The 27,825-nt window shown below is 35.2% G+C and overlaps 1 pseudogene; it reads left to right on the top strand.

Moving 5' to 3' along the window:
* Nucleotides 1-290: 290 nt before the first annotated feature.
* LOC141687617 (beta-galactosidase 3-like) lies at nt 291-27,825 on the top strand (annotated as a pseudogene).

Genomic DNA, 27,825 nt, shown 5'->3' on the forward strand with positions numbered 1-27,825 from the left:
TGCATTTGGTGAAATGTTACAGTTATTAAAAGAGGCATTTCCCGATATTGAGATACCTACTTATTTTAATTCTGCTAAAAATATAATTAGGGATTTAGGACTTGACTACCAAAAAATACATGCATGTCCAAATCACTGCATGTTATATTGAGGTAAAAATCAGAATGAAGTCCCATACAAAACTTGTAGTGTCTCTAGGTGGAGGGAAATGGAAGAAGAAGATAAAAAGAACAAAATATTGACAAAGTAATGCGATATTTCCCTTTAAAAACAAGGCTCCAACAGATTATATGTGCAAAGATTTTGCAAAGCTAATGACCTGGCACGCAGTGGATCGAAAGAAAGACGGGAAGTTACGACATCCAGCTGATGGTGTAGCTTGGAATATAATAGATGCCAAATATACAACTTTTTCATCGGAAAATCAAAATGTCAGATTTGATATAGCTTCAGTTGGGTTCAATCCATTTAGTACAATGAGTGGCAGTCATATAATATGTTCAGTTGTAGTGGTGAACTACAACTTACCTCCCTGGCTAAATATGAAGCCGAAAAATTTAATTCTTTGCACACTTATACCACGTCCAAATGATCCCAGGAATAGTATCGATATCTTTATGTAACATTTGATGGAGGAGCTAAAAGATTTATGTGATGTAGAAGTTATAACTTTTGATGCATCGAAGAATCAAAATTTTATATTAAGGGCAAGTGTATTGTGGACGATAAGCGATTTTCCCGGTTACGCTATATTATCGGGATGAAGTACAAAAGGATAGCTGGCCTGCCCTATATGCAATTACGAGACATCATTCATGTATTTGAAATATTGTAGGAAGGTTTGTTATATGAACCATTGACGATTTGTAGATTCCAATCATAAGTGGAGATCTGGATAAAAAAAGATTTAATGGTTATATTAAAATTAGGAAGGCCCCTGCAGTTTTATCAGGGAGGATGATCAAGAGGCTGTTGTATGGTTACGAGAATAATTTTGGTAAACTGAAGGGGAAGCAGAAAGTTATTTGTGACATTAATCCCTGGAATAAGAAGTCAATATTTTTTTACTTACCTTATTGGAGTGAAATTTCAATACGGCATAACCTTGACGTCATGCATATAGAAAGGATTTATAGGATAATATTCTTTGGTACTTTATTAAATATCAGTGGTAGGATAAAAGATCATGTAAATGCTCGATTAAATTTTCAAGAATTGGGTATAAGGAAGATTCTTCATCCTACCACCTCTACTGATGGAAAGTCCCTCAAAATCAGGGCTGCGAACTTTGACATGACGAATAAAGAAAAGACATATTTTGTTCAGTTTTGCAAAATGTTAAATTTTCACATGGTTTTGCTTCCAATTTTAGAAAATTTGTACAAGATAGGAAAATGGCGGGATACAAGAGTCATGATGCACACATCATTATGCAATGCCTGTTACAAATTGCTGTGAAAAAAACATTGAAGCCTGAAGTTGCGATCCCCTTAATAAGGCTTGGTGAGTTTTTTAGAGGTATATGTTCCATGGTGATTGAGGTGGATGATGTAAAGAAGCCGCAGAAAAATATTATCGAAATATTATGCCAACTTGAAATTACTTTTCCACATGCCTTCTTCGATATCATCGTGCATTTACCAGTTCATTTATGATATAAAATTAAACTTGGTGGATCAGTCCACCAAAGGTGGATGTACTCAATTGAGAGGTACCTAAGTAAATTAAAATGATATGTTCATAATAAGAGTAATCCGGATGGGTCAATAACGGATGGATACTTGGCAAATAATGTGTAACATTTTGTGCAAGATTTTTAGGAAATAACAAAATTAACTCACTGAATAAATCTGCTATCAGAAATCAAGGAATCAGTGGATATCCTATTGGTTCAGGGAGGAACCGAAAAGTGAAAGCTTACCATTTTCCTGAAGATACAAGGACTGCAACTCATCAATACATCTTATTTAATTATGTTGACAAGGAAGTATAAGAGCTAATTGAGTAAGTTCTAGAATCCTTGTTAAAATTTGTTTATTTACGTAAATATTATTAACTTAATATACGTGATATCCCGGACTTTCAACTATTATTATTATTATTATTATTATTATTATTATTATTATTATTATTATTATTATTATTATTATTATTATTCCTTGAATATGTTTATATGATTTTCTGATTTAGAAGGAGTAAAATTATGGATATTTTATTTCTGTTTGACGTGTTCATTTCATTAAATGGTAATGTGCTAATTGGTAGTTTGTCCCAATCCCTATTATTATTGTGACAGTATTTAACTACTTTTATAATTTAAATTTTTTATCTGAAAGCCAATGGTTTTATCGATATCGGTAAAACTGAGTGTATTTTCAAGTCCTGGGGATTGAGTGGATATTTTACTCGCCTCAATATTTTATTTGTGTGAGAAATATTATTTAGTATTTTAACCTTGTTCACCCGGGCATAGGGTGAGGTTTAAAAATATTTTAAAAAAATAATATTTTACAGCTATTTTGTTACATGTTAAATGAATAATAATACGTTTAATATTATTTAAAATGTGTTTGACCATGATTTAACATGCGGTGGATTTGTATGTGATCATGTAAGGACTAGAGTATTTTTCGGATATTCATTACTTGTTTAAAATGCATTTGTATGAAATTACCCGCAATTTGGACTCGTGTTAAAGTGCCTTTTTATCGAGGTACTTGTTTTAATTATCTCGTTTTGCGGGCGTTTGCACATATTATATGTGTTTTCGGGTTTTACTATTAATTTAGGTAGTATTTCGGTTTAATAAAAGTTATCGGACCGGGACTCGACAGGGACGTAAAAGCCCACAAAATTTGTACTTATATTTTTATAAAATCAAGGACTCTCCTAATAGTCCGTGTTTTCATATTTTTGAAATGTACGTAATTTTTGGGAAATTTTGATATAAATATTGTAATTATCTATAAATTATATTTCTACAGCTTTTCCCCGTAAATTATTATTTTGGGCTTGAGATTTAAATTATACGAGAAAGAGGTACCGATTTGTGTTTTATCGAGACTGTTTGTGTAAATATAAATACGCCTCGTATTTATCTGATTTCAGTTAGTACTTATCCTGATCATACAAATATCTATCAGTTTTGTATTTTTATTTTAGTTTTCGAAATTTCGAATTCAAAGATTCAAGCTTTCTGATCAATCCAACTATCTGTTGATTATGTTCTTTATACCGTTGCGAAGCTCGTATCGAGACGATCGTATCAATATTCAAATCTTCGAATAAGGTCGTATATTTATCGATTTCAAATTTTCAAATTTTTTATTTAAATTCGGTTTCTGAATTAGAAGAATTGTTTGATTATTTTGTTGATTGATTATGATTCCTGAGTTCATGAGGATCATTTTGGTATATAAACTTCATGATTTTAGTGCTGTTTTGAGTAAAAATGAGTTTCGAGTTTTTGTCCAAATTTTAATTCGAATTTATGAGTTATTCTGTGATTTGTGATTGATTTTGAATACATGAATGATTCTAGATGATGTTAGCTTTATTTTGGTACCAAGAACACTGATTTTGGTTTAGAAACGAATGAAAACGAACTTGGCCGGAAAACTTGTTAGTTCACCGGTGTTGATGATTTTGGCCGGAAAGATGGACTGAGGGGTTATTGGGAGATGTTAATGGGTTTTCTGGCTTCCTGGAATGATCTAGAACATGATAGGATCAAAATTCAAGTCGAATGATGCATTTTTGGCTGAAATCGGAGCTTGGCCGGAAAACCAAGCTCGCCGCGCGGATTCTGGAAAACCCAGATTCCGGTGGGTTGTTCTTGGCGACCCAACCGTGTTCTTGGCGGCCTGACTTGGTGACCCATGTTTGATCCGTTTAGCCCCAATTTTGTCGTACAAAAACTGTTTTTGGCAATTTCTTTTTAAATTTAATTCAAAAATTCAGTTTTTAATTCTAAAAATTTATTTTAATTCCAAAATTAATTTGGTTAATTATTTTAATAATTAACTGAATTATTTTAAATTCCAAAAATTATTTTCTTTTATTATTTTCAAAAATTCAGATTTGTTTTAATTATTTATAATTTATTTTAATTAATTATTCATGATTTAATTAATTGATTAATTTATTTAATCAGTTAATTTTATTTATAAATAGTTAAATAAAGTATAATTATTCATAATTAAGCCAAATAATTCCTAAAAATTATTTTTAAATTTTAAAAATATATTTAAATATTTAAAAATTAATTAATAACATTATTAATTGATGTATTCTTATTTTAATTATAATAAATAGACCGTTCATCCGTTTAATACGAAACGAACGAGTCCAGACTCAGAAAAATGTTCTGCTTCTATTAGAAATACTTTCGAGACATAAATTCTTTTTTTTCGAAAGGTACGTATTGCAAGTCAGTTCTGAGTCGCGTATTTATCGAAAAGTTGTATTTTGACTCTATTTTAATTTTAAACGAACCGAGTCAAATGTTGTGACGAACCGAGTTATGTGTTATATGAATTATGTGATACATGGATTATGTGTGTATATGCTATGTGAATTACGTGCGTACGTGGGTCCAATGTTTTATGTCTGACTGTTTTCTCTATATGTGGGTTTTCGTTTGGGTATACGATAGAGTTTTGACGCGTAGTTCGTTGAGTAATTATCGTGCAGACGACTAAAGTGTTATCTTTTAATTATAGATATGAGTTGTTCAAGAAAATCAAGACCCAGATAGTGGGATCCAGAGTAAAGTTGAATAATAATGCATATCGGGCTTCTATCAATCGCAAGAGTAGCATTTCAGTGAATTGTTGAAATAGAAGACGATGATGTCATGAGCTATCAGGATGATATATTTTGTGTTACTACGAGTGTGCCTAGCTTCTAAAAAACCAAAGGCAAGTATTATTATACCATTCTAATTCCAGAATAGTTTAATGTTTTACTTATTAAACTGCTTAATTATAATTATACATGTTTTCATATGCTATTCTACTTCCAGAATAGTTTTATGTTTATATATTTGGATTAAACTATTTTATAAAGATTTTGGAAGACATTGCATGCATATAATCATTGGATGATTGAAATCATGCTATTCTAGCAATTTTTTTCCCAGAACATAATTCAATTTCTGATAGATAGTGAATAACTATGTTATTCCATTTCACTTTATACAGTGGAACTTGATAAGAAATTTAGCGAATAACTAATCTTACTAGTTATCTCTCCATCAGTTGTTGAGATTACTCAGGACCATGAGAAATGGGGAGTTGAATATGATAGGATATCGATTGATTCGATTCCTTTATGAAAGGAAAATATTTTGATTGGATGATACGTAAGTGACCCGGGCGGATGGTCCAACATTAGGGCTTTGTATTAATTGAAATATATTAATACAATTTCGTCCTTGACCACAATATGCCTTTTTATTTAAGTACATACCGGTTGTGGCCGATATGTAACTTTTATTTGAGTACTCATATTTGGGACATGAATTCTACGAATCATGATCCGGCTCTATCACAGTGGCTGATCAGCATGTGATAGTGTGTGGCGCCCCAAAATCCGGGGTCACGAATCTCGGAGGCCACGCCATTTAAACCATTATAAACCACATACCTCATATCATAATATATAAATACTCACACTTTATGACCCCACACTTATCACACACACACACTTACAGGTTATTGTCTTGGAAACGAACCATTCATAACTAGAGTAATTCAAACCACAAAGTGATAATTATTACAACCCAAAAGTAATTAAGTCTTACCGGGGGAGTAACCTTTAAGTAAGGCTAGTCCGTCGGTCAAATATACGTTTCTTATTTATTACCTTACTTAAGTCATACTTATAAATAAGCCGAACTAAAAACAACTGGAAACCAATCCAGCTTATTCGGACTACCTGTAGTACAGTACCAAACAACCTACGAAACAGTTGGCCATATCTTACGAATTTCCTGGTTGTGGTTCTCATGGTAGGCATCTTGATTCACTGTTGTGTTGTGTCAATTTAAGAAAACAAGTGTGAGCTATGATACCCAGCATAATAATGTACAGTATGAAAATGACTGTATGATAAACTTACGTAAAACATCATATATAATAATTATGTTTTATTCGAAATTAGTTTTCCTTGGTGATACACACCTTCTTATGAAAATGATTCTTTAGTGGATTTTATTATCTTGCGAATACCTTAATAGTAAACCCAGCACCAAGGCTTGGGTTACGTTATTGCATCACAATGCCAATTGGAAGAATAGGACACTCGTTGGAGCCACCACATATGATGATCAGTCGTACTACGATAATAATAACCTTTTCTACTAGTAGAAGGACGACACCTTCGTATCCCCGTTATCACCCTTGCCGCATACGGGCTATGTGTCCTCATTTCGGGTATACACACACTTCGCAGGTCCTTAGGTACGTATAGTATCGTCTCCTACGGTACCGGTAGTCTATCCAATACACGAAGTACTTGGATCCTACCCCTCCCTTGTCCTTTAGGAAATCCTATCATATACTTGAAATCATCGAACTATATCGAAGTTTCGCAAGCGTTTTGCTTGTTGATAGGCACAACTTTACCTCAGATATATATATATATATATATATGTACTTCCGAAAGATTTCGGAGGAAGTACTAAGGATGTGAGTTGACCGTTGTCAATAGATAAGTAAATAAAGGGGGAGTTCCTTTTGAAACTATATTCAAAATATTTAAAATAAGTCGAGATAATATTCTCCGACGATCTGAAATTATTCGAATGATTTTCCGAAAATCAGAAAGTATTTTACATCAGGTTTTATGATTTTTAAATCATAAATAAACCCTTTAATAAATAATAAATGATTAAATATTAATCGATAAATAATTAAATCTCGAATGAGTTTACTTGAAAAGAATATTTAAATAATATTCCTCAACTAATTTATGTTTACGTAATATAATAATCTTTTACATTTCATCTTAAAATCCCGACCGACTCTTGGTCTTATAATTATACGTCACACTTAAAGCGAAATTAAATATTTTACGATATATACTTATCGTACAACATCGCTACATTATGCGAAAATTCAATTACTACGTATCATGGCAAACATGGTATTTATGCAATGATAATAAAACAATCCTTTCACAACACAACAGTAAATGGAGTTGGGTTCGTAAACTTGCCTGGGTATCTTGAGGTGGAGGATGCTCCAGGTTCCGCTCGGAAATCTATAACCATAAACACAATTCATTTCGTTAGGTCCCGTTCTAATTTACGGCGACTCGCATTCATGCACTACTTATTATGCACCCTCTCAACTTATATTACCCTTATTATTTTTTTAAGTCCTTATTCTCATTATGGTCGCTTCCTTTTTCAAAGTATCTTAAGTCCATTCTCATTTTTGTCGTCAGCTCCACTTATGGATTCTACGGTTTCTAATCGTGCGGTCTCGGCTCCGATATTTTTATAAAATTGAAATATCATTATTCTCTCTTGAAATTTTTATGGAATTTAGGAAACTCAATATTCTACTCTCTGAAAATATTTCATGATTTATGAACCTCCTTAAATCGATCCTTTATATTTTCAAAGTTCGTAATTCGTAGCAGTTTTTGTCGCGTAAATCACTTTTAGTAAAACGGCCATAACTTTTGATCCGTAAATTGGAATCAAGCGATTCAAGCGCCTAAACGATCCTTATAACATTGTCTATCATAATCAAGAGTTATTTTTCAAGGAACTACAGTTTACATCCTCGGGACTTTCTGCAGAAACGTAAAGTTACGTTTTGTTCGTTTTAATGAGATTACGGTTACGATCGAAGTTTCGTTTATGCCTTAAATCATTATACTACCACCAACAACCAACATATCATTATCAACAAACTAACTCCTCTCAGGAACATCATGTTCTTGAGGCAACAACAATCAACCTTAAATCTACTTAGCTAAACATCAAGATTACAACAATACTCCCACCAAAACTATGTTTACAACTACATACTAAAAGGATCTTGAACTTAAATCTTAAATAAAGTTGGGTCAAATATTTTTACCTTTCTTGAGAGCTTGAGATGTTTTCTTGATGATGGTGAAGTCTTGGGAGTGCTTAGTATGGTTTTTGGAACCTAAAACAACCATCAAAATCAAGAAACCAAAGAAGAGTTACTATTCATACTATTCATTATCAACTTTCTTGATTTTATTTCACCCATCAAACCTTGATAAAAAGAGCTTAAAGATTTATCTTACCTTAGTTTGGTTGTTAGGAAGCTTGAGAATTAATGGGAGGATTTATCCATGGCTAGAGCTTGATGTTTTGATTTTGATTTCTTGGTTGAAGAAGAAAAGCCGAATGTAAGAGGTTTTGGGAGATAAGAGGTGTTTTTATGCTTGCTTCCTTGGTTGCTTCTTGGAAATGGGGTTGTGATATCTTTTTATTTGATTGATATTCTCTAGTTCAGATCCTAGGATTTTATTCTTGTTGCAAATCTTGGGAACAAATCCAACTAGCTTCCTAGGTTACAAGCTAAGCCACTTGTTTAGCTCTTTAGCTTACTATTTTATAGCCTTGGTTGATCATTCTACACCTTAGCTCACTATTTGATAAAGTAACCATGGTTACTTTTCTACCATGGTTAGTTAGTGCATTACGTTTATTTAATCGTCTACGCGTTCGCTCGGTCGCTTAAATGTTTTCATAATACTTTCTCATAAATGGTTCGCGACGTAATTCCTTTCGTATTTATTCCTTATGTTTCGAATTATCATACTTGGATATAAATCCGCAGGGTTTTAATTTTGTAATTATATTGTGAATCCCGTAATCCTCGATGATTCGTAAATATGGTCATTTTTTCAAAGTTCGTTTTCTTCGAAAACTAATAGCGTTTACATACACTCATTTGGTACGTATAATCATAATATCAACTCCGAAACTCATTTTCTCATGCACTACATAGTGTGGGCTAAAAAAATTTTCCCCTTCCGTCAGGGTTACTGTAACACCCCCAGATCCGGGGTCGGGAATCCGAGTCGTCACGGTCTTTCATTCCACAATACCACTTCACTTACTTAATAAAAATAACCTTATGCTGTGACCCCACACTAACACACACCACAATCCGTTATAGTCTCAGAGATGAACATCAAAAAAAATATAACCACAAGTAATTATATTCCACAATTTTCTGCCAATACACCTTAAAAGGTTTTCTGAATAGATTTACATTTTATTTGCCATTATTACAATTCATATTATACATAAGTCTGGTACATCAAAAGTTGAAAGTCTAGCCTATTGGTAGCTCCTACCTCAGCTACAGCAGCATCAATGCTTCCAGAAGACTGCCGAACGTTTTCTAACCTCTTGCGAATCGGGAGCTTGGTCCGGTTCATCTTGTCTATCTGATGTTGTGTGATGAAAGAAGAAAGCAAGGGTGAGCAGCAAGCCCACCAAAATAATATGCATAATTATTTACAATATATGAGTCTACTCATAATACTCATGAAAGTCTTGGTCAAAAGAAATGAACCAAGTTGATAACTTAATGCGATGAAGTCGCAAAATATTCAGTATATATATATACATATATACTTTTCAAAATATTGGAAGTCCTCTTCCATGCATAATATACACAAGTCCCAGTGTATGACTGTATATAAAAAAAAATATCGTTGCAAGGTGATCTCATATATCTAACCTTGTCTCAACGTTTTTCTGAAAATCTTTGTCATTCATAAGACAATTATTAATTAGATATAAGTTTAAAAGATGAAGTTACCAAATACTTCACTACACTTATATCATTCCCAAATACTACTTGAACTACCACCGTTCAAGTTATAATCAATTTCAAAAGTTCATCCCACTGATGAGACCACAAGATAAGACTTGAATAGATTCAATCTTTGAAATATTATTGAATGAAAAAGTTATGAGATACTTTATTTAGTCCCGATATATATATATCCACATATATATATCCCTTTAAACATTTCCTGGAACCTCTGTTATGCAAAGTATGAACAGAGTTCGAAACATCCAATGAATTTTGGAAAGGAAAAGAATTTTGGCATAAACCCGATATCTCGCTGATCAGGCAAAGATACCAATAAGTAACCTTTTCTACTGTAGATGGATGAATTCCTCACTGGTCATCACCCTGGTCATAATTAAGACCTATGCTGGACTGCCACTCAGCCACCTATGCATTTGATGGACTCCCACTGAGCCACTTACACAATAATAGACCGTACCTCGGCCTGTCGCTTATGCCGACTCAATGAGAGGGGCTTACTTCCCGAACGTTGGGCAAGTAATCAATTCATTTACCAAATCTGCAACCTTGTTGCGAATATAAAATACACCACAGAGCCGGACTCCCCAGGTTTTTGAGCGAGTATTTAAATCCCCTTTAAAAAGGAAGATCTTAAATATAAAAATGAGTTTTGGGATCCGCTCTGACTTTTAAAAAATCATTTTGAAGACTCGAAAACACTTTAAAGAGTGTTTGGAGTAAGACTGATTTAATGAAGTAAATCAGTCCCCAGAATATTAGAAAATATCTGAATATTATTAATTAAATAATATTCCCATAAAGAATAATCTTTATAAAAATAATTGAAGTAGAAGTATTAAATTTATACTTGAAACGAGTATTAAATAACCCAAGATATACTTATATGAAAGTATTATCTTTATTTGAATAATCGAAAATAAGTTTGATTATTTACACCTTATTCTTTAATAAAATAAAGAATATATCACAGCAAATAATCGGAGTCATAGATCCTCAAATGAATATTCAAATAATATTCAAAAAAATAAAATAAGCTGAGTCATAATACCTCGAATGAATATTATAAATAATATTCATTAAATAAAATAAAGGAGTCATACATCCTCAAATGAATATTCAAATAATATTCATTAAATAATATAAACTGAGTCATAAGCCCTCGAATGAATATTCAAATAATATTCAATAAATAATATAAAAGGAGTCATAAGTCCTCGAATAATATTCGAAATAATGTTCAATAATAAAATAAAGTTTAAAGTTATCGAATAAACCTTATTCGATTAATAGTTTGGAAAACTATAACCATATATATATATATAAATATATATATATATATATCCATATCCATATATACAAGATTACTCGGGATCCTCGACTCCCGGTTTTAGAAAATATTTTCACCTTTTGGGTCCCTATACTAAGGGTATATGCAAGTTACCGCTATCCTCTAGCATAGGTATTATCAACTGAACCAACAGATATATATTTCAAGAATATGAAACAGGCATGCATATATACCATATCACATGCTACAATATATCGCAAGATAATGCATATACAAGTGTATTCATCACAACAACAGTATAACGGATAGAATACTTGCCTGAGCGACTGGGGGTTACGAATGGCTCGGGACGAGTCTGGTAACCTATAAACAACAAGTAAGTTGGAATTAAACCAAAATCACTTGTAATTCTATACTTTAACTAACTTAGACTCTAACGCTTGTTTTGCGCTCACTAATTCGCTTAAGTCACTCGGGTACCCTCGGCTCCACCATTTTTAATAATTTAACCTTTATGAGTTTTAAAGCGATTCCTTCGCGAGTGACTTACCAACTGCCTAAAACACTTACCATAAATGTTTCGTGCATTAATTAACCCTTTTTGGTCTTTAACCTACATTTCAAAGTAAGGCGAGGGAACAAAGTTTCGTTCGCGAAACGCCGTTACTTGAAACGGTCGTTTCTCCTAAACCGTGCATCGGAATCGAACGAACTACATATCAAAACGAAGCTCGTAACATGAGCTATCTAAACATGGCAGTGGTCACAATTTAGCAGGGGGTTCTCGGGTCCTAATGCTATGCACAAAAACAGTCCAAAGAAAATCGGACGTTACGACGGCTATGTTTACACGATTTCCCATTTTTTTTAAACTACCCACAATCAACACAAACCATCCTCAAATCCAACACACAACAAACACCCATCCTTATCACATCATAACAACCCCAACCAATTCAATTTAACCATTCATACTTATGCTTAAACTTTACTTTAATCATTCTTAAGTTTCTTTAAATCAAAACCACAAAATTACCATTTCATTTCACTACCACTCCAAATCTCAAACTCTAATCATAACAACAACTACAATAACATCCTACTCATCAAAATCACCTTATAATATATATGAACCTAGGGTTTGAAAATGGTATACCTTCCTTGAAGTGGTGGGTTGAGCTAGGAAGCCTTAAGAAGCTTGGAGAAGCCTTAGGAAAGCTTGGATCTTCAAGAAAAACAAGAAAAAGTTCAAGTTAAAAACTTGAAAACACTATTCATTGTCTTCTTCATTGATTAAATGGAGAAGTTAGAGAAAGAATTAATGGCTTAAACTCATGATATAGCCATAACTAAGCATAAAGATGGTTAGGGAATTTTCTTACCAATTAAGGATGCTTGGATCTTGATTTTGAGAATTTTAGCTTTGAAAAAAGTGAAAAGCCGAGAGCTAGGTGATGAACAAATGCCTTGGCTGATTTTTTTGATTTTGATGAAATGATTTGCTAGTTGGTTGGCTTGGTTTTGTTTTTGATTTAGCAAATTACCACCTTGCCCTTGAATTTGTGTGGTCCTTAATCAACCACACCTCCCTTCTTCCATGTCATGCTTATGTCACCCTTATGATGTCATCCTCCCTTCCTTGTCTCCTTTCTATTGGTTGGATGACATCACTCCCATTAAACCCTTTGATTAGCTTCCTAATCGCTTGCCTAATGACCGCTGATCTGTTGTACGGTTCGCTTAACTTTCGTTCTCGTTTATCGTTTGAAGGATCATACCCGGGATCTTATTACTTAGGTTCCCTTAACCTTTCTCAATACATTATATTCCTTTTTATGATCCTCTATTATAATCCTTTAATTTAAATCCTTTTTATTCTGTTACCTTATACTCAATTCTCTCCGTATCTTATGGATTTCCGGGAAAAACCAAAGTGTTCGGAATTGGGTTCTGACGATATTTACATACACTTATATACTTCATAGAGTTCTAATAAAATCCCAGAATATCCATAACAGAACCCCTACATAGCGTGGCATGAAAAGTTTTCTCATTCAGCAAAAACACTATTCATAAGGGTTTCAAAATTCCTCAAAAATTGGGGTTATTACAGTCTCCCCTCCTTAAAAGGATTCCGTCCCGGAATCAGATAGAAAACAAATGGGGACACTTTCTTAGCATCACACTTTCTAACTCTCGAGTCAATTTTCCCACATTGTGGTTCTACCACCAAACTCTGCCTAGTTTGATAATCCTTCTCCTAAGCACTTGTCCCTTTTTACTCTATAACCCTTCCTGGTTGCTCCATATAGGTTACGTCGGGTTGCATATCTATGCGCTCATATGCCTCGATTTATCTGGCATCTAAATTACACTTCCTTAACATTGATACGTGAAACATGTTACGAACTTGCTACAGGTTCTGGGTTAAGGCTAGCTCATATGCTAACTTCCCAAACGTCTTAATATATCCAAGGGTCCAACAAATTGTAGACTTAGCTTTCCTTTCTTTCCGAACCTCATCAATCCTTTCCAAGGGATACCTATAACATTACTAGGTCCCCTATTTCATACTCTTTATCCTTTCGTGTCAAATCAACATACTTATCATGTCCATCTTGGGCTACTACCAGCCGTCCTCTGATTAGATCTATCATATCCTTGGTCCTTTGGACTACTGCGGGTCCGAGCATCTTGCGCTCTACAACTTCATCCTAACATAAGGGAGATCGACATTATCTTCCCTCAAGGATCTCATAAGGCGACATCTCGATAATGACATATGATCTATTGTCGTAAGATAACTCAATCCGAATTAAGTGATCATTCCAAATTCTTTCAAGTCTATTGCACAGACTCTCATTATAGCTTTTATCATTAGAGCTTCTGCTTCTTAATACCCATTCTTTTCCAGTTCGTAATTGCTACTACCTTCCGTTCCTAATATTATACTGGTCATACTTTTGCTCGCTAGCGTTCTATAACCCTTTAATAACCACGTCAACCTTAGTATCACGAATGTATTCCCATTCCGCATACTACCACCACTTTATTACTCCTCTTTTTTTTTCAGCTGTTTCTATTTTCCAAAATTTGATCAATCAAATAGAAGTAAAGGAATTTGTTGAGAGATCACTATGATCATGAACACTTGTTATATCGCATAGTTAGTACAGAAGGTGGCCAGCCTTTAGTACTTGACAAGCAATTAAACAACATGTGGTATCCTACTAGGCTTCTATCACAAAGATAGATAGTCATTCGGCAATACCTCCCCTTCTGGAAGGGTTGTTCTTCTCAGCTTACATGAAATGAAAAGAAGAGAAAAGAACGAACTGAAGAGAATTGTATATATGAAAAAATTATTGCCATAAAATATCTGGCTTGGAATCTACCTCTGAACTATAGAGGTTTGTCATAGGAGAACAAAACATATATGTATTTATATCAACATCAAGTATTATAGCATCGTATTTCACATGCCTAAATATTTTCGCTATCCCGTCCATCATTCTATGGACCCATGCTCTTCCTCGAGCTTATACACAATCACCTTTGAAACTCCCTCGACATTGAAAATCGAATCTGGGATCTCATTCTAGACATCATCGTTACTAGAATTCTATGCTTGCACCGCAACCTTCCTCGTATAATAATACGACTCCCTATTGATAAGAAAGAATAATGATTCACTAGGTAGACACTCTACTTAATTAGTCTATCGATGATAACTTATACACTACCATGACCCGATTAGTGGTACTCAATCTCAACACCCATTCCAATACAACTCTCACGGTTGTAATCAGCTCGATACTCGCAGAATCATTGCTGCCTTACTATGGTCCACCACTGACCTACTGTCGTCATTCACATTCCATGAAATCTTAATAGCTAACCATACGGAGTCCATACATGTCGTATCAATCCTTCTAAGGAGGTAACATAATCACCATTCACGATTCATGAAGAACACTCCTGATTCTGACATACATACATGACATGAAGCAGATAAAATTGCAGAAGAGTTTCGCTCAAAGCAACGATAGCAGGCTAATACCATTTTTAATCATATGCTTTCGATAGAAGACTTAACTCAAAGGTTCGTTTAGTCCTTTTGGAAACATGGTCCTGGCTTATCCCCAGATAGGACCTCCTAAGATAGATAGCCCGTTCATGGCGATTACACGAATGAAACCTTTACCTACTACTATTACGGTTGGGTATTGCACCGTCATCAGAAGGAATGTCAATCTTCCAAACCATAATTCAACCTTCACATTTCTAACCATCATCACTGTATTCTTTTGGCACACGCGCCTATAATTATCCACTTACCTTTAAAGTGTCGGCCACTTCTTTGGCCTTTCCTGATAGTAAAATTTCCTTACAGTCAATGTCTTTTTAACCACCTCCAAATAAATTTTCTACCTTATTTCCGATCACTGCTTGAGTGAAGATGTATTCCTTAAAATCTGATGAGTAAAAAAAAAATTCACCATTTTTCCATAAGTTATTGCCTCAGTCTTTAGAGGTTAATCACTGTCACGACTGACTCTCAATTATACTTAGAACATCTTTTATCTTAAGTCCTAATTGCCCTGAACAATTTCGACCATTACTGGTTCGATCCATACTTTCTCGTGGTTTAACACGTGCCCCACTTGGCAACATCATAATTACGTCATATTTCCTTTATCAACATTTCTATTCTTGAGAATTTCGAATATTACCTTTCTCCCTGTAAAACCTCTAAGGTTATCCTTCAATCGTTCCTCCTGTATTCCCTAGATACAGGGCATATCAAAATACCATTTACTAATACTAGAACCATTGTCTATATACTTCTGAAAAATTTCTCCACTGATTCTTAAAGGTTGTTGCTACCTTAATCCTTTCCAATTCATACTGTCAAAACTCATACTATCCCTATTAAGGGTGAAATGCCAACCTTTATGCATTCCCCTAGGATTCATTTTAAGTTACCGATGTTCTATCCTTAATTCCACCTTTAAAAGGTACCTGCATCCTTCCATGGATAAATCAAGTCATATATCCCTGATAAGGGTATCTTATTCAATCATTACCACCTTGATAGTACATGTCTAATTTCACAATAACGTCTGTATTCAAAATGAGGTTAATAAATATGGCCTCCAAAAGATAACAACGGTTATCCGCTTGTCTTGCCTAATTTGGTAACGATAACAAGGATGTTCTGGAAGATATTGGTCATGTTCAACATGAACTTCTTCTTAATAATTCCTTATTTACTTTTGTTGTTTATCTCAACAGTCACCTCAATGTTGGGATATCTCTCATACCTGGCGTCTCCCTTTCTGGGTATCAAGCCACCGGTCTTACACTTCACATTCTTGAAGGTCGCTTCCTTCATCCAATTTTCCTGATTTCTTACTTCCTTGTCTCCTCAGTCTATCCGCGTCTCATTATTTATCCTTCAAACTATCTCAAGGTTTCCTCAAATCCCCCCAACTTACAGGGGTAAACTATATATATCTCTTATGCCTTCCACCATCAACTTTAACTCATGGTAAATCACCCTCATCCTTACGAATGCATACTTTTCTATATCTATTGCTATGAGTCTTTAGGGTTTCCTTATACCCAACTCCCTTATCATTATTTCATGAACAAACACAACATAAGCATTGATTTTAAACATCCCGACATTCTGGATTCGTGTCCTCAGAACGAATCTTGATAACTTTTATAACTTAGATTCATAATTCATCACACTCGTCCACTTTTGTTCTAGCTCCAAAGCTTTTACACTATCTCCTTATCTTTGGGAATTACTTTCCCGAAAACAATTGACTGAACTTAAATTAGTTTATTCTAACCTCTGGCTCCGTGCCTTCCTTGGCCTTTCACCAGCAGGTGGTCTCTCTCTTAGGAGGGTAAGTGACAAAAACAGTCTTTTGTGGTTCGTCAATCATTTAGAATCTCAAATGATTCATCTATTTCCTTTAGCCAGGCTCTTGCCTCGACTGGGTCAACCTGTTCCTTGGAACTCTGAGAGCTTAGCGACTTAAAGGTCATGAAAGAATTTCCTACCGCATTGTTTCCTCAAGGTGGTGGTTGGGGATAATAGTCTAAGTTCTTTTTAGACAGGTCCATGAATTTCCGTATAGGAGTACTGTCTCGGGTCTCCTTATCTCGCTCGACTTTTGTTTTCTCAGTCTAAATATTTCTTCCTACTCCCCATACTTGGGGTTATCTTATACGTTAAAATCCTCATTTTCCACTTTATTATATTCTGGGTTCCTTATATCTTAATTGCGACCTCCCTGATTATCACATTCAAGGTTTGCCCCTAATCTTATTCCTTGTGGGGCATATTACTTGGAAAAATTTTGAGAGTCTCTGGATATTTGTCTTACTTACTTTGCTTAAGTCTTCCCCTCGTTTAGTCCTTGCGCGATTGCAAATTATGAATTCTTAAGTTCGATAAACTTCATGACACTCTCTTAAGTGTTAATAGAGCAATTAACAATGTGATTTATCACAATCAAACTGATCTGAACTGAAATTAACGAATATATACATAACCATTTGTTCGAGGGTACAACAACTGAACATATTAAAGAGGATTACATCATATGAACTTATCGCTCCTATCCCAAAAGTACTACCATAAATAGTCATCTCGTCATTAATACTAATCATTCATAACTTAGGCTAATCATCCAAAAGCGGTGCTACATGAGACCCTTGTTTGATTGCTCTGGCTCTGCACACTACCATGGATTAAGAGGTGTGAGCACGCACAACATCCCTAACCTGTTCCATCACAGAGGTGATGAGGTCTAAGATAGTCGCAAGTAGAGCTGGATCAACCTGACCCTCAAGATGGCCTCTAGCTGTAACACGGGTGGTAGCCTCAATCCTTTCCATGCTATACGCTAATCCTGCCGGAAGTATCCCACCCTCAATCCTTGGTGCAGTAAGTCGATCCAACAGATCACTCCTAACATTCCGGGCCTCTGACAGGCCACCCAAAGTCATATGATAATCAGCGATAAGAGAAGCCTGAGTGGTAGCATCTAGCAGTCCATGGGGAACAGGTGGTGCAGACCCAGGAGATCCAAATGGATAACCAAGCACGGTATCAGGTGACAATGGTGCAGGGGATAAAGGTGGCATTTCCTCAGTATGTGCTGGGCTCTGTACAGGGGAGGGAACAGGAATTGGTGGAACCTCATGGAGGTCTACAGGAGCCTCTGGAAGAGGGTCTGATACTGGTATAATTGGGGTCGTGGAAGGCCCCACCCCTTCTGCCCTCATTAAATTTTGTGCCCTTGGTAACTCTTCATTCTCTAGGGCCACCCTCGCGGCCATTCTTGCTCTGGTAGTCGCCCTGACTACGGTCATCTGTTCCTCAACGGTCCTCTCTTCATTCTCATCAGGATCCTCCATGAGATCCTCCTCAGCCACTATCCTTTCCGGAATAACATCCTCAACCGCAGCATTCTCTATCTGAACCTCATCCGGTCCCTCATTAGGGTACTCCATCGGATTCACAATTTGATCTCCAACTTGTAATAAAACATCCTCATGCTGATGCTCCTGAACCTCAAGGTTTGGTGCCCCGCTGCCCTATACGAGAACAAACTATGTTACTATCACGATACCTATAAGGGTTCCCATAAGGGTTTTAACTGTCAGTGCTACGTTAGGTAGCCCGACTATGAACTTGGCAAGAGTTCTTATTATCTTAGTGAACTTATTATCTTAACGTCCCATCATCTCTGAGGTTTATAACGCTTAGCTCTGATACCATTTCTGTAACACCCCCAGATCCGGGGTCGGGAATCCGAGTCGTCACGGTCTTTCATTCCACAATACCACTTCACTTACTTAATAAAAATAACCTTATGCTGTGACCCCACACTAACACACACCACAATCCGTTATAGTCTCAGAGATGAACATCAAAAAAAATATAACCACAAGTAATTATATTCCACAATTTTCTGCCAATACACCTTAAAAGGTTTTCTGAATAGATTTACATTTTATTTGCCATTATTACAATTCATATTATACATAAGTCTGGTACATCAAAAGTTGAAAGCCTAGCCTATTGGTAGCTCCTACCTCAGCTACAGCAGCATCAATGCTTCCAGAAGACTGCCGAACGTTTTCTAACCTCTTGCGAATCGGGAGCTTGGTCCGGTTCATCTTGTCTATCTGATGTTGTGTGATGAAAGAAGAAAGCAAGGGTGAGCAGCAAGCCCACCAAAATAATATGCATAATTATTTACAATATATGAGTCTACTCATAATACTCATGAAAGTCTTGGTCAAAAGAAATGAACCAAGTTGATAACTTAATGCGATGAAGTCGCAAAATATTCAGTATATATATACATATATACTTTTCAAAATATTGGAAGTCCTCTTCCATGCATAATATACACAAGTCCCAGTGTATGACTGTATATAAAAAAAAATATCGTTGCAAGGTGATCTCATATATCTAACCTTGTCTCAACGTTTTTCTGAAAATCTTTGTCATTCATAAGACAATTATTAATTAGATATAAGTTTAAAAGATGAAGTTACCAAATACTTCACTACACTTATATCATTCCCAAATACTACTTGAACTACCACCGTTCAAGTTATAATCAATTTCAAAAGTTCATCCCACTGATGAGACCACAAGATAAGACTTGAATAGATTCAATCTTTGAAATATTATTGAATGAAAAAGTTATGAGATACTTTATTTAGTCCCGATATATATATATCCACATATATATATCCCTTTAAACATTTCCTGGAACCTCTGTTATGCAAAGTATGAACAGAGTTCGAAACATCCAATGAATTTTGGAAAGGAAAAGAATTTTGGCATAAACCCGATATCTCGCTGATCAGGCAAAGATACCAATAAGTAACCTTTTCTACTGTAGATGGATGAATTCCTCACTGGTCATCACCCTGGTCATAATTAAGACCTATGCTGGACTGCCACTCAGCCACCTATGCATTTGATGGACTCCCACTGAGCCACTTACACAATAATAGACCGTACCTCGGCCTGTCGCTTATGCCGACTCAATGAGAGGGGCTTACTTCCCGAACGTTGGGCAAGTAATCAATTCATTTACCAAATCTGCAACCTTGTTGCGAATATAAAATACACCACAGAGCCGGACTCCCCAGGTTTTTGAGCGAGTATTTAAATCCCCTTTAAAAAGGAAGATCTTAAATATAAAAATGAGTTTTGGGATCCGCTCTGACTTTTAAAAAATCATTTTGAAGACTCGAAAACACTTTAAAGAGTGTTTGGAGTAAGACTGATTTAATGAAGTAAATCAGTCCCCAGAATATTAGAAAATATCTGAATATTATTAATTAAATAATATTCCCATAAAGAATAATCTTTATAAAAATAATTGAAGTAGAAGTATTAAATTTATACTTGAAACGAGTATTAAATAACCCAAGATATACTTATATGAAAGTATTATCTTTATTTGAATAATCGAAAATAAGTTTGATTATTTACACCTTATTCTTTAATAAAATAAAGAATATATCACAGCAAATAATCGGAGTCATAGATCCTCAAATGAATATTCAAATAATATTCAAAAAAATAAAATAAGCTGAGTCATAATACCTCGAATGAATATTATAAATAATATTCATTAAATAAAATAAAGGAGTCATACATCCTCAAATGAATATTCAAATAATATTCATTAAATAATATAAACTGAGTCATAAGCCCTCGAATGAATATTCAAATAATATTCAATAAATAATATAAAAGGAGTCATAAGTCCTCGAATAATATTCGAAATAATGTTCAATAATAAAATAAAGTTTAAAGTTATCGAATAAACCTTATTCGATTAATAGTTTGGAAAACTATAACCATATATATATATATAAATATATATATATATATATATATATCCATATCCATATATACAAGATTACTCGGGATCCTCGACTCCCGGTTTTAGAAAATATTTTCACCTTTTGGGTCCCTATACTAAGGGTATATGCAAGTTACCGCTATCCTCTAGCATAGGTATTATCAACTGAACCAACAGATATATATTTCAAGAATATGAAACAGGCATGCATATATACCATATCACATGCTACAATATATCGCAAGATAATGCATATACAAGTGTATTCATCACAACAACAGTATAACGAATAGAATACTTGCCTGAGCGACTGGGGGTTACGAATGGCTCGGGACGAGTCTGGTAACCTATAAACAACAAGTAAGTTGGAATTAAACCAAAATCACTTGTAATTCTATACTTTAACTAACTTAGACTCTAACGCTTGTTTTGCGCTCACTAATTCGCTTAAGTCACTCGGGTACCCTCGGCTCCACCATTTTTAATAATTTAACCTTTACGAGTTTTAAAGCGATTCCTTCGCGAGTGACTTACCAACTGCCTAAAACACTTACCATAAATGTTTCGTGCATTAATTAACCCTTTTTGGTCTTTAACCTACATTTCAAAGTAAGGCGAGGGAACAAAGTTTCGTTCGCGAAACGCCGTTACTTGAAACGGTCGTTTCTCCTAAACCGTGCATCGGAATCGAACGAACTACATATCAAAACGAAGCTCGTAACATGAGCTATCTAAACATGGCAGTGGTCACAATTTAGCAGGGGGTTCTCGGGTCCTAATGCTATGCACAAAAACAGTCCAAAGAAAATCGGACGTTACGACGGCTATGTTTACACGATTTCCCATTTTTTTTAAACTACCCACAATCAACACAAACCATCCTCAAATCCAACACACAACAAACACCCATCCTTATCACATCATAACAACCCCAACCAATTCAATTTAACCATTCATACTTATGCTTAAACTTTACTTTAATCATTCTTAAGTTTCTTTAAATCAAAACCACAAAATTACCATTTCATTTCACTACCACTCCAAATCTCAAACTCTAATCATAACAACAACTACAATAACATCCTACTCATCAAAATCACCTTATAATATATATGAACCTAGGGTTTGAAAATGGTATACCTTCCTTGAAGTGGTGGGTTGAGCTAGGAAGCCTTAAGAAGCTTGGAGAAGCCTTAGGAAAGCTTGGATCTTCAAGAAAAACAAGAAAAAGTTCAAGTTAAAAACTTGAAAACACTATTCATTGTCTTCTTCATTGATTAAATGGAGAAGTTAGAGAAAGAATTAATGGCTTAAACTCATGATATAGCCATAACTAAGCATAAAGATGGTTAGGGAATTTTCTTACCAATTAAGGATGCTTGGATCTTGATTTTGAGAATTTTAGCTTTGAAAAAAGTGAAAAGCCGAGAGCTAGGTGATGAACAAATGCCTTGGCTGATTTTTTTGATTTTGATGAAATGATTTGCTAGTTGGTTGGCTTGGTTTTGTTTTTGATTTAGCAAATTACCACCTTGCCCTTGAATTTGTGTGGTCCTTAATCAACCACACCTCCCTTCTTCCATGTCATGCTTATGTCACCCTTATGATGTCATCCTCCCTTCCTTGTCTCCTTTCTATTGGTTGGATGACATCACTCCCATTAAACCCTTTGATTAGCTTCCTAATCGCTTGCCTAATGACCGCTGATCTGTTGTACGGTTCGCTTAACTTTCGTTCTCGTTTATCGTTTGAAGGATCATACCCGGGATCTTATTACTTAGGTTCCCTTAACCTTTCTCAATACATTATATTCCTTTTTATGATCCTCTATTATAATCCTTTAATTTAAATCCTTTTTATTATGTTACCTTATACTCAATTCTCTCCGTATCTTATGGATTTCCGGGAAAAACCAAAGTGTTCGGAATTGGGTTCTGACGATATTTACATACACTTATATACTTCATAGAGTTCTAATAAAATCCCAGAATATCCATAACAGAACCCCTACATAGCGTGGCATGAAAAGTTTTCTCATTCAGCAAAAACACTATTCATAAGGGTTTCAAAATTCCTCAAAAATTGGGGTTATTACAGTTACTATTCATTAAACGTTTTACAAGGTCTCAAAAATTCGACTTATTACAGTCTTCCTCTCTAACAAGGATTTCGTCCCGGAATCAATTAGAAAATAAGTGGGGGTATCAATTCCTCATTGCGTCTTCCAATTCCCAAGTTGACTCTTCGACATTTTGATTTCTCCACAAGATTCTAACCAGCTTCACAGTCTTGTTCCTCAGCACTTGTTCTTTTTGGTCCATTATCCTTACTGGCTGCTCGATGTAGGTTAGGTCTGGTTGTAAATCTACCTACTCGTATTCTATTACGTGTCGTGCATCTGCATGGTACTTCCTTAACATGGACACATGGAACACGTTGTGCACTTGTTGCAGATTAGGGGGCAAGGCGAGCTCGTAAGCTAGAGGTCCTATCCTCCTCAAAATTTCAAAGGGTCTTATGAATCTGGGACTCAACTTCCCTTTCTTCCCAAATCTCATCACTCCTTTCCATGGAGATACCTTCAATAGCACTGGATCTCCTACTTCATATTCCCTATCCTTCCTAGTCTGGTCGGCGTACTTCTTTTGTCTATCCTGAGTTGCTACCAGTCTTTTCCTGATGAGTTCCACCATTTCCCTGGTCTGTTGGACTAACTCTGGTCCTATTATCTTTTGTTCTCCAACTTCATCCCAACATAGGGGGAGCGACATCTCCTTCCATAAGGAGCTTCATACGGAGGCATTCCTATGCTAGCGTGATAGCTGTAGTTGTAAGCAAATTCGATCAGGGGTAAGTGGTCATTCCAATTTCCTTTAAAATCAATGGCACACACTCGTAGCATATCTTCTGGGGTCTGAATAGTCCTTTCGCTTTGTTTATCAGTCTGAGGGTGGTAAGAGGTACTCATGTTTAGTCTGGTGCCTACATATTCCTGGAAGCTTCCCCAAAATTGGGAATTAAACCTTGGGTCTCGATATGATACTATGGCAACAGGGACGCCGTGTCTCACTACAATTTCCTTCAAGTAAATATCTACTAGCTTGTCTACGGCGTACCTTTCGTTGATTGGTAGGAAGTGTGCGGACTTGGTCAATCTATCTATGATAACCCATATGGCGTCGTGATTAGTCTTTGTCCTTGGTACACTACTAGAATTCTGTCAATAGACATCGATCCTTAGACATCGGTTGAACAGACGACCGATGTTAAAGTTTTTTTAGACATCGGTTATTTTAAAACCGATGTTACTGCTTATATTAGACATCGGTCGAGAAAATAACCGTTGTCTATAATTATTTTTCAAAAATGAGAAACGTTAGTTAGACATCGGTTTTCTATATAACCGATGTCTTTGTTTTATAGACATCAGTTGTATTTTACAACCGTTGTCGATGGTTAACTTAAAAAATTAAAAAAAACATGCGAAAACTTTCCCCCCACTATTCCCCAAATATTCCCCCCTTAACAAAAAAAAACTTGTTTTCCCCTAATTCTTTTTCTTGTCTCTCTCTCTCACTCTCACTCTCTCTACTCTCTCTCTCTCTCTGAGCTCTCTCTGTTCTCTCTGGTTCTTTCTCTCTCTCTCTCTCTCTCTCTCTCTCTCTCTTCCATCTCTCTGCTTCTCTCTCTGTCTCTCTCTCTTCCATCTCTCTCTCTCACACACAAAACATATCAGTTGATTGCAAGTATATAGGGTCTCAGTTAAACCCCAAATTGAAGAACACCTTCAATTAATCAAATCCCATCTACGAGAAACCCTAATTTCTGAATAGATTTGTTTATTCAATTAGGATTGTTTGTTCAATTAGGTTTAATTTTTTCAATTAGGTTTGTTTGTTCAATTAGGTTTAATTTTTCCATCTCCCTTTCGTATGCCCACCAGAAAGCCATCTCTCTCCACTCGTTTATTCAAGTACTAATTATTACACACACTCTTGCCTATTATATTATGCTATTACGTTTATTATTTACACACAGTGATGATATTTGTGTGTGTTTTGTAGTTGTACGGTTGAAATGAGTTCGATGCAACCCTATCACACGACCACTGCTTCTGCTTTGATGACTTCTATGCTTACGCTTTCGAGAGTCGGTTACGGTTGGCTCCCCGAAGGTATTTTCTTTTTTCATCCTTTTTAACTAAAGATGGAGGCATTGATGTTATTGAGACATATGTGTTTTGGAATGTTCATGAGCCTTCTCCTGGCAATGTACTTTACTTTTATCTCTATTTCTAGTAATTGGTTCTTTTACATTGTTTCCACTTTTTACTTTAAGATCTATAATACGTTTCTATTTAATTTCAGTACAATTTTGAGGGGAGATATGATCTAGTTAGGTTTCTAAAGACAGTGCAGAAAGCAGAGCTTTATGCGAATCTTCGAGTCGGGCCTTATGTCTGTGCCGAATGGAATTTTGGGTACTGTATATAGTTGTTTTAGATTTTATTTTGTTTATTCTGATGCATGTGTTGGTGAGAATTAAAATGTGAAGTTGTTTTAATGGGATGTGTGTTTTTTTGTAAATTTGTTCAGAGGGTTTCCTGTTTGGCTGAAGTAAGTTCCAGGCATTAGCTTTAGAACAGACAATGAGCCATTTAAGGTTACAATTTTGGATTTGAATTACTTCCATTTTTGCATATTTCTCGGTGTTATCGACTTCAGTATTTAACTTGTTAATTGAATGAAATGGCGGTGTTGCAGATGGCTATGAAAGGTTTAACAGAGAAAAATGTCAATTTGATGAAGAGTGAAAAAATGTACGAGTCTTAAGGAGGCCCCATTATTCTCTCCCAGGTTTGAGTTTAAAGCCGGTTATTGACCTTAGTTTTGCTATATGCACAACATCATTTCAATTTGAGCTTACAACTTCAAAAGGATGGCATGTGCATTGACTCACTAATAAAAGTTAATCATAAAATCTTCCAATTGCAATGTTTCTTAATAGTCAATGTTACTTACTAGAATATGTATATATATAAATACATATTGAGAATGAGTATGGGCCGCAAAGTAAAAGCCTTGGTTCTGCTGGATATGACTACATGACTTGGGCTGTAAAGCTAGCTGTGGGAATGGATATAGGAGTCCCCTGGGTTATGTGCAAGGAGGACGATGCACCAGATCCAGTGGTAAGTACTCCTAGCATGCTGCATTACTACAACACTATTTTCATCTTTTCAGTTGAATGCCCTCGGTTATTAATTTGACTCTCACATAATAACCTCTTTCGTGATTTCACCTATTGTTACCACTCTTATTAAAATTTATTAATATTTTATACTAAAGTTAAACAGCTAATTATTCACCTTTTTATTTGAAAATCACTGGTAACTAATTGATGCAACTGGTACAGATTAATACATGTAATGTATTCTACTGTGATGACTTCTCCCCAAATAGACCCTACAAACCAACAATTTGGACAGAAGCGTGGAGTGGATGGTATGTGTAATCATAATTATCTACTCTTCTGGAAGTTATAAATATATTTAGAAGTCACTTAATCCCTTTTTGTTATGTAAACTAAAAGGTTTGCCGATTTTGGAGGCCCAATATATGAGAGACCAGTTCAGGATTTGGCATTTGCAGTCACCCGATTTATTCAAAAGGGAGGGTCATTTGTTAATTACTATATGGTAATTGATTCTGCTCTTGCAAAGATTTATGAAATATATCAGTTCAACTCTTCTTTCCCAATGCTTGACTTTATATTTCAACATCTAAATAGTATCATGGTGGCACCAATTTTGGACGCACCGCAAGAGGTCCATTTATCACTACAAGCTACGACTATGATGCTCCACTTGATGAATATGGTGATTGCAAATCTTTATGTTTCTTTTTCTATCAAATTTGTTAATTAATTTGATAAATTAAGCAAAAAGTCACTATCATTTGGATTTATATATCAAAAACAATTGGTGGATCACTTAAAGTCTGTGCTGCAAAAAAATAAACGCTTTATATTGTAATCTCACAGGTATGATTAGGCAACCGAAATATGGTCATCTGAAGGAGCTTCACCAGGTTATTAAGCAGTGTGAAAAAGCTTTGATTGCTGCAGACCCCACTGTTACTTCTTTAGGAAGCCAGCAAGAGGTTTTGCTACCATCTTTTAATGCTCTGCACATCGCAAACGCAAAATTCATTAGTTTGTAGTGTATTGATTGTTTGTCAATATCCAGGCTCATATAAATTCTGCAAAAGGTGGAGATTGTGCAGCTTTTCTCTCAAATTATGATTCAAAGTCTGCTGCAAGAGTATTGTTCAACGATAAACACTATAATCTGCCACCTTGGTCAATCAGTATTCTTCCCGACTGCCACAATGTAGTCTTCAATACTGCTAAAGTATGTAAAGATAATATCTCTTATTTAGTTTTGTTTGCAGCCTATCTAATTGTAGAAGCATGATAAGCACACTAGTACAATGTCAGTGAGATAAAGGATTAACAGATGTCATAAAAAAATTAGGAAATCACCAGATCTTCAGAGTTTCAGTGTCCTAAGATTGATAATCTAAATTTTTCCTCTGTTACAGGTTGGAGTTCAGACATCAAAATGGAAATTTTGCCGAGCAACGTTGATATTAACTCATGGGAGACCTATAATGAGGATATATCTTCTATGGAAGATAGCTCCGCGTTTACTACTTCTGGTCTATTAGAGCAAATTAATGTTACTAGGGATGCTAGTGACTATCTGTGGTATATAACCAGGTAA

The sequence above is a fragment of the Apium graveolens genome, chromosome 2 (assembly GCF_009905375.1).
Source record: "Apium graveolens cultivar Ventura chromosome 2, ASM990537v1, whole genome shotgun sequence".
In the NCBI taxonomy this organism is placed as follows: Eukaryota; Viridiplantae; Streptophyta; class Magnoliopsida; order Apiales; family Apiaceae; genus Apium; species Apium graveolens.